Consider the following 10,000-nt stretch of genomic DNA (forward strand, 5'->3'; position numbering starts at 1 on the left):
TGGTTGCAGCAGCAGCAGCAGCGGTGGTTGCAGTGGCAGCAGCAGCAGCAGCGGTGGTTGCAGCAGCAGCAGCAGCGGCAGCAGCAGCAGCAGCAGCGTGGAACATCGACGTGGCGAGGAAACCCACCAAACTACCACTCAACTTTAACAGAGGCTGACACCCAGCTGAGAGGAATGAAAACGTCATAAACATTACAGCTTTTGAGGACAATGAATCAGACCAGCTTCACCAGGTGGCAGGGTGGTGGAAGTGGAAGTGGAGGTGGGGGAGGGTGTGAGGGTGTAGCTTCACCAGGTGGCAGGGTGGTGGAAGTGGAAGTGGAGGAGGAGGAGGGGGGAGGGTGTAGCTTCACCAGGTGGCAGGGTGGTGGAAGTGGAAGAGGAGGAAGAGGAGGAGGGGGGTGTGAGGGTGTAGCTTCACCTGGTGGAAGGAGGGAGGAAGTGGAAGAGGAGGAGGGTGGCAGGAGGGAGGAAGTGGAAGAGGAGGAGGGTGGCAGGAGGTAGGAAGTGGAAGAGGAGGAGGGGTAGGTGAGGGTGATAGATACGTGCCCCCACCTACGACTACCTACGACTACATTAGCTAAGGCCAGCGCGTATCGCTCACCGCAGGAATACCTCGAGTTGAAGATAGTGAGTCACGTGTGTGTTCGTGTTTTGTCAAGACTTATGTGTGTGATGGTTGGTAGACTGTGTGTGTGTGTGTGTGTGTGTGTGTGTGTGTGTGTGTGTGTGTGTGTGTGTGTGTGTGTGCTGACGGAGAGAACAGACAGCAACTTAGGCCAGGGAGGGAAACCTGACAGCACACTGCGCCGCCGCCACAAACCCTCATGATGATAACCCAGGCGAGTAGTACCTCTCGTGGACGATCGAGAGAGAGAGAGAGAGAGAGAGAGAGAGAGAGAGAGAGAGAGAGAGAGAGAGAGAGAGAGAGAGAGAGAGAGGGAGAGAGACCCTGTACGAGATACTTTCTCTAGAGGCCGGGGAGACTGGAAGAGACCCGGTGTAACAACATCATGGGGTGGAGAGGGGTGAAATTTAATCATGTTTGAAGGTATGTTATTGGTCGGGCAGAGTATGCCAGCAAGTTAGAGACGCCACGGGGAAGGGAGAGAGAGAGAGAGAGAGAGAGAGAGAGAGAGAGAGAGAGAGAGAGAGAGAGAGAGAGAGAGAGAGAGAGAGAGAGAGAGAGAGAGAGAGAGAGAGAGAGAGAGCAACACAGCGACGACTGAGGAGGAGGGGTTTGTGGGGGTGCGCATAACACAGCCAGCATCATCGTGGGGAAAGACGTGGGGAGACGCAGGCAAAGTATACAGCTCATCACCCGAGCTCTACTGAGCACGAGACGGACGGAGTAGAGAGAGAGAGAGAGAGAGAGAGAGAGAGAGAGAGAGAGAGAGAGAGAGAGAGAGAGAGAGAGAGAGAGCGCCCTGGGCGACAGGTGAGGTCGGAGAGACATCAGGGTACCCCAGAGCTTGAATGAGTCCTAGATGCGGACGTCAGAGGTCTCCCTGGCAGCATTAAGACGTCACATGGATCCCGGAGCCTATAACGAAGTCATGATTCGCTTGACATCGCCAGTACTGATGTCAAACGTAACCTCGATGTATACAGGTATATGAAATACATACATGTTGGTTTTACTATGGCGTATCAAGCATCAATTCCATTTTGATTGCAACAAACCCGGTCTTCATGCTATTTACGTAAAAGTGTTTGTATATATAAAAAAGATAGAATGTAATACAGCTATTTTCTCTGTCTCATATGTTGTATGACAATAACTTTAAACTAAAGCTCAGAAAGCAATTAGTATGAGAGCCAGAAGGGGTATATATATATATATATGTATATGTATATATATATATATATATATATATATATATATATATATATATATATATATATATATATATATATATATATATATAAAGAGAGAGAGAGAGAGAGAGAGAGAGAGAGAGAATCACGCTTACATTGACCCAGGTTACCACCACATCTGACTACAATGCATCCCCATGAACGCTACGCCACCCCAATCGGCTGTGACCTGACCTCTAAGGTTAAGGCCTTGACCTTACACGAGATGTTGGACACTTCTCTTGATTCCCTTCGTCAATTTACCATTTCGGTGAAGGGGTAAAAAAAAAAATGAAAAAATCACCCATCTGATAGATGGATATTTTGTCTTGGTGTTTATTAAACAAACTTCAACTATTCTTCTCTTGACGTAATCATTATATCTGAAGAGGTGATATGTGTTGTAATCAATCATATGATTGAAATCTCACACACGATAAAAAGGGTAAAGAAAATGGCACATTTCCCGTTCTTATCTCTTACATCTTGCCTGTGTTCATTTGCCCTTTTGTTTCAATTTCTTCATTTTTTTATTATTGATATATTCACCGTCTGGTCATTCTTGGTCGGGTGACAAATATACTCCATGTGTTTTGGTATATCGTTAGATTTTTTTTTTGCTTTTCGTTGTTTTCGGAGTTCATATTGTTTCGTCCTTTGAAATTAGTATTAAAGGGAAGACAGTACTCTTTTTCCTCGTAATCAACCATACCATTTGATCTGCCTGAATTAAACGCTTTTTTTTTTTTTTCAATAGCTGCCAAATGTGCATTGAAAATTAACCACTTCGGATAATACGGGCCGTCAAAAATGGCACATATATTTTTTTCCCATGGATCCCACTCATCAATATGCGATGGGTGACTGATCCTTTGAAAATTACACGTATGATCGGAATGATGCCCCTTCTTTTTTTTTTTTTTTGATCCTGTCCTGTTAGGGACTTTAATCCTATAACTGATTAAAACAAAACTGTTAAGTCGTCTTCAATTCTAACAATCAGGTTAGGTTAGATGATTCGTAGATTAAAGTCTACTGAGTCCAATGTATAAAACACGTCACGTCATCGGCTGTTTACCATCAACGTGTTTCTTCAAATCGCGTTCATATTCTCTCTCTCTCTCTCTCTCTCTCTCTCTCTCTCTCTCTCTCTCTCTCTCTCTCTCTCTCTCTCTCTCTCTCTCTCTCTCTCTCTCTCAGGCTTATCGGAACGCGTCCGTGGCTACGTCTTCGCTCGGGAGCCCAAGGCTTCCGCTCTTTGTGGTACCACCTGTAAGTCTTCTGTTTGTCGAGGTCGTTGGGTGGATGCTGTAAGGAGAGAGGGAGTAGGGAAGGAAGGAAGGAAGGGAGGAAGGAAGGAAGGAAGGGGGAAGAAAGAAAGGAGAGAGAAGGAAGAAGAAGAAGAAGAGGAGGAGTAAGATGAGGGATCTCTGTCTTTTTAATGGTATATGAAGTGGAGGGGTACAGAGTGACGATGAGAAATGAGGAAGAGAGACGAATGAAGATTTCTGGAGGAGGGGTAGGAGAAAAATGAGGGGTATTGGGGAGAATTATGGAAGGGGGGGGGGCTGGGTGAGGGGGAGCTCACGACAGGAAGGAGAAATACAAGAAGGATTACGAGGTGCCTAAAGATAAGGGGGAAATATTAGAGAGAGAGAGAGAGAGAGAGAGAGAGAGAGAGAGAGAGAGAGAGAGAGAGAGAGAGAGAGAGAGAGAGAGAGATGTGAAAAACACAAAACAGCGGATAAGAGATACGACAGCAACGAAGGATTCCTACGTCCATAACACGCCAAAGACCTCACCACCAGGCTTGAATGCGAGCACTGAGCACAGTTGTAGTTCAGTGGAGAAAATACACACTCGTACACTCATACACACTGACCTGAAATCTGTATACCGGGAGCATGAAGTATTCAGAGCATTACCATGTCCTCCTGCAAAGTGAAAAAGTGTGAAACATGAAAAGAAAAAAAAAAGGGATTTTTCATCAGACCAGATCCTCAAATATAAACCTACAGATTGGATGAGTGAGGGCCGAAGAAATCACTCTTCGTGTGGTATGAAGATCGAGAGAAAAGATAGATAGATAGAGAGAGAGAGAGAGAGAGAGAGAGAGAGAGAGAGAGAGAGAGAGAGAGAGAGAGAGAGAGAGAGTGCTGATAGTGAAGATGATAGAGTCTTGATGTCTTTTATAGCAAAGAACAGTGATGATAATAGTGAGGGGTGGTCAATATATGTGGTGCTCTTGCGATTAAAATGAAGAAAGGTCACCATAACGTGGAGGGACAGTAATAATGATGAAGTTAGAAGTAATGATAATGATCAATTTTAGTGACTTCGTGTGTGTGCGTGTGTGTGTGTGTGTGTGTGTGTGTATGTGTGTTTGCGCAAGCGCACGTGAAAATTTATGAGGACGTATGACATGTTTTTGATGTCATAAAAAGCAACAAAACCTACAAAAGATCTTTTTTTTTTTCGCTAACTGATGTGCATTTGAACACGATCCAATTTTACAATATTTCATCTAATATTCAGAATATAGTATGTCCAAATTAGTCAAAATATTCCTGAGCCCACACTTCATCCTGTGTATCTAATTTAGCGACGGTACGAAAATTCTTGAAGCAATTACATTATGCAGCTCTCAATATATTGTTATATTTCATGCTTCTAATCGAGAGACCCTGGAGTAGAATTAGTTTATATGCCAGGCTAGACAATGGCTTATTATGCTAATCCCTATGAGGCTATACACCTGTTATGGTATTACCCATAAGGCTATACAGTGGCTTATTATGCAAATATTCATTAGTTAATGCTATGAAATAAAGACTGCTCGTAGGATATTGTCGTGGAATTGAGAATATTCATTGGATATTGCTTTGAAATACAGTCCGTTCGATATTTCTTTTGAAATAAACAATGCCTCTCCGATATTTCTTGAATTGATTGATTTCCATCGGATATTTCTTGACAGAAAGAATGCCCATTATCCTTAGTAACAGACCACAACTCATAACCATAAATGACTAAGAAGACGTACGTAGACCATGACTACTCACAGAGATTTGAAGACCAGCCATCCAACCCGTCCTAGACGAAGACCATCCTCACATAGACCCTAACCAATCATCCTTCAGCCCCTAGACCACCATCATCCTAGACGAAGACCACTCTCAACATGACACCAATCATCCGCCAGCCCATAGACCACGACTACCCCCAAAAGAAAGACCATAGCCTCCTTCCACGTACTGCCTCCTTTGGCGACCCTAACCAACAATGGCTGTCTTGTAATCCCGAGAATGTACATCTATGACGTTTTATCTATAGGAATTAACAGCTTTTCTTTCAAACTATTCGCCATTTCCCGCGATAGCAAGGTAGCGTTGAGAACAGAGGACTGGGCCTCCCAGGGAATATCCTCACCTGGCCCCCTTCTCTGTTCCTTCTTTTGGAAAATTGAAAAAAAAAACAAGAGGGGAGGATTTCCAGCCCCCCGCTCCCTCCCCTTTTAGTCGCATTCTACGACACACAGGGAATACGTGGGAAGTATTCTTTCTCCCCTATCCCCAGGGATATATATATATATATATATATATATATATATATATATATATATATATATATATATATATATATATACATATATATATATATATATATATATATATATGTATATATATATATATATATATATATATATATATATATATATATATATATATATATATATATATATATATATATATATATATATCATCCTTTCTAATGATACTAAGAAAGCAGTGTTTGTTATACAGCGTGTGTTAAGCCGGGCTGAGGGCGAGGAAGCCTATTCACTGAGAAATTAAAACCGCTGCCAGCATGAGTTGGTTCTTGCTGCAACATAAAGGGTCGGACAATAGTGTTATACTCTTTGTTAAATCTGTGTATACACCTCATGGAAAGTGTTCAGAGTGTGCGACTTGCAACATATATATATATATATATATATATATATATATATATATATATATATATATATATATATATATATATATATATATATATATATATATATATATATATATATATATATATACATATATATATATATATATATATAAATATATATATATATATATATATATATATATATATATATATATATATATATATATATATATATATATATATATATATATATATATATATATATATATATACTTTACTTCCTCCTCTGTTTCCTCCTATGTATCTTTTCTTCTTCCTCTCATCCTTCGCTTTTCCTTCCTTGTTCCCCTCTCCCTACCACTATAGCATTTCCTGTTTCCTCTCTCTCTCTCTCTCTCTCTCTCTCTCTCTCTCTCTCTCTCTCTCTCTCTCTCTCTCTCTCTCTCTCTCTCTCTCTCTCTCTCTCTCTCTCTAAGCTTCTATATTTCTTATTCCGTTTATGAAGTCCATAAACCTGTGTGAAGCTACTCTCGAGAAATAATTCCAAGCAGAAAATGGCCAGTGAAGACTACATAACTTGCCCCGAGAATTCCAGGTATGTAAGGAAGTAAGGGCGCTTGTGAATTCCAGCCCGGAAGATATACGACTCATTAAGCCCTCTGATTGGGCTGAGGAACATTGTTTTCCTCCACTAAAACTCTCTCTCTCTTCACCCCTCCACGTCCAACCTCCCCACAACCCAGTGTCTGCTGGAAACCCTTTACTAAGGTCTGAGACATTTGCTCCCTCGTGTTCTTGCATGGAGGAGTTTTTTAAGATGATTAACTCTACCACAGGTTCTCTTGAGTAGGTAAGTGTACACACACACACACACACACACACACACACACACACACACACACACACACACACACACAGACACACAGGTCATCATCTGACTTGTATATATGAACAGTAGAGTCTACAACCTCGTATCAAAGCTTCAGATTCAACAACCACACAACTTCCTGGTGTCATTAGCCTTAGCACCACACAGGTACATGCGTGCCCCCCGCAACCCCCCAGCGCTGCAGAAGGATACCGGAGGAACCTATCTTAATACTGCCCCCAGAAACTGTTGGCCGGTGATCAAATGTGTGTGTGTGTGTGTGTGTGTGTGTGTGTGTGTGTGTGTGTGTGGAGATATTAATTGGTCTGTCTGAGCCATTCATCAGACCCCAGAGAGAGAGGGAGGGAGCAATACCAGTGTGGAACCCACTGATTCTGCACGGTGGTCCCGGGCCATGTTGGCGTCATTCCCGCCTCCCCCACCACCACAGTTTGGTACCAATGGGAGAGACAACACACAAGAAGACTCCTGCTGCTGTTGTTGTTCAGACGTGTGTGCGTCCTGGAGATGCGGTGTCGACCATACACTAGATCCAGAAGGTGAACATCAGAACACTAGAACTCTTCCAGATGAGCGACTCCGGTTGTAAATCTTACATCCACTTACCTTTCTTATCTATGGAAGATAAGCCATAGCCGTAACGCCTCGGCCTGCTTATCGTGTCTTATTTCATAGTTTTTTCACTGAACTTTCACCGTCAACAGCCACGCCGTTGTCACAGACAAGGGGCACAACGAGGGAATGTCGCCGTATTCATCACTGATCTAACTTACCGTTGCTACTGTAAGCCATCTGAATGTTAATAAACCTTGAGGACATAACGATGAACGTTATTCCCTCGCGGTGTAAAACATGAGTCACATTCTGGTAACTTTTGAGTTAACGAGCGAGTCAGGTAATTAGTCATCATCCCCCCCCAACACACACACACACACACACACACACACACACACACACACACACACACACACACACACACACACACACACCAAAAAAAATAGAAAATGAGTGAGATTTTACTCTTTTTTTTTTTATCTTTTCATATGACTGAGTAGGTAGGATCCGAGATACCTGGGTCTCTAGCCATCTATCTTTTTTTTTTTTTTGTTCTAGGGTTGGAAGGAGAATGAGGCAGGCAGTTCAAAGACATTATACGATTATCTGCCACTGATGGGTAAGTCTCGTTCCTCCTACAGTTACCGTTCTTGCGCAGCTGATCTTAACTTCAGGATCTGATTTTCTCGTGACTTTTCCTCGCAGATGGTGTGCTCAGCAGGCTAGAGAGAGAGAGAGAGAGAGAGAGAGAGAGAGAGAGAGAGAGAGAGAGAGAGAGAGAGAGAGAGAGAGAGAGAGACTTGTGGACGTCTAGAACCCTATCTACACTTGACTACATAAACACATGGTCTACATAAACACAAGAGGGAACATTATCCTATTACCACGAAGGAACCTGAAAAATCTTAGCCTGGAGTTGAACCCTTTCTGTCAGGGTGAGACAGATGCTTCAACAATACCTGTGCAGAATACATTATGAAGACACCAACATTTTCCCAAGGAATCAGAGACCTTTTTCTGGGCATTTTCTTAATCCTAATCCCAGGGGGTTAATTCCCATTCCACCTTCTCTTAGATGTTGTCTTAAAACCCCCTCCTCTCACCTCGGTATACCACTCATTTCATCTTAGATCCCAGGGACTCCTCCCTCTGTGCTCTCATGTCGATGTGTATATAAGAATCTCAAAATATATTTTCCCCCCAGTTCCAATCACTCTATCATCGCCTTCCATCTTACGTCTTCTAAGCTTTCCAGCTCCAGTCTCCTGCCATTGGATGATCAAAGATGAATCATGGAACATCCAGGATCCTGTAAACAACCTGGATGGTGGAGGAAGACGGTAGACTCCGTCTCAACCTCTGGTTCACATCTCCCTCTCCCTTTCCTTTCCTCCCTCCTCCCGCGCGCACGCCAGGCTCCAGCCAGACCTGATGCTGCAAGGAGCGCGAGACGCATCTGCTGATAATCTGGGAAGTCATTAGAGGCAAAGGATGCATCTGGATCATCATCCCGATCAGAACCTCTCTCTCTCTCTCTCTCTCTCTCTCTCTCTCTCTCTCTCTCTCTCTCTCTCTCTCTCTCTCTCTGATGGCATTTCTCACTTCATCATCTGGTGATGACTCGGCTTCCTCCATCCTCTAATCAGTCGTCTAAGTGTTCTCTGCTTCGTTCAGTAGTTGCTCTCTTGTTCTCATTTTCCTTTTGTCCGTATTTTTTTTCTTTCTTTTTTTTTTCTTACATTTCTGGACGAGCGGTGCTCGCTCGCTCGCTTTCCCCCCAACACACCATCTCCTCTCCTCTCCCCCGACCCTTTCTGGGTCAGGAGACCTGCAAGCCGAGTGGAAGAGGTATCCACATACTGAGACAGAAACGATTAATTTCAGTTGAAGCAAGAATGTCTAAGCGAAGCGCTTCGAAAAGCCTTTTTTTTTTCTTTTCTTTCATTTTTAAGTTGCAATTCCTTTACTTTAGGTTCTGTGAGTTGGGGAGATAATGTTTATAGACTCTGTTTCTAAGGCTTGCTGGTTCGATTGCTTGCTTGCTTAATTGCTTGATTGATTGGCTGGTTGAGTGGCTGTTTAGTTTCTTTTCCACAGCACTAGAGATGATGCATTCTGAAACCTACGTGTCATTGTTCGGTTCTAACAGTCCACATTGGTTAGTGTTGTCCTTCTCGAGAGGTCGGTGGGCGTCTCCTGCCCATGGTTGGTGAGTGGGGGGTTAAGGTAGGGGGTCGCGCCCACAGTCATTGGTGTCCACCCTACCCACGGATTGTGGGGTGTACCTCGTTCACGGTTGCCCTTCCTCTTATGAAGACAAAGGGACAGGCACGGCCTCGAATAGACGTATCCCCAGGCTCTCTGTCTCAGTCTGTCGAGACAGAAGACCTGGTGCAGACTCCAGCACCACTTGTGTATGTATGTTTCTCGTCGCCAAAGAAAAAGAGGAAAAAAATACTAGAGATTCTTTAAATAAAATGCTACATCATCTGTAACATTAACGCCTCTCTGGACTTCATGTTTCTATACACATCGACAAGAAACATGGAAATCCTCCAGAAGAATTCTGCCTCGTAAGATAATGCCACGACTGAAAATGTTTTATCATTTCACCTTCTGTTGTTTTCCAAAGATCAGATCAGCGTTGCATTTTCCACCCTGATGCGCCAGAGAAGTGCACATAAAAACAAATATATTCGTTGCATAAAAGTAAATATGACCGAGATAAAAAAAAAAAACACACAAAACAACAAAGCTTCAGGG

General features: G+C 43.1%; 1 long non-coding RNA gene across 1 annotated transcript in view; it reads right to left on the bottom strand.

The window, feature by feature from the left end:
- LOC139760603 (uncharacterized) overlaps positions 1-10,000 on the bottom strand; it is a 122,415-nt gene that overhangs the window by 111,921 nt on the left and 494 nt on the right. The window lies entirely within an intron of this gene.

This window comes from Panulirus ornatus, chromosome 37, assembly GCF_036320965.1.
Source record: "Panulirus ornatus isolate Po-2019 chromosome 37, ASM3632096v1, whole genome shotgun sequence".
Classification (NCBI taxonomy): domain Eukaryota; kingdom Metazoa; phylum Arthropoda; class Malacostraca; order Decapoda; family Palinuridae; genus Panulirus; species Panulirus ornatus.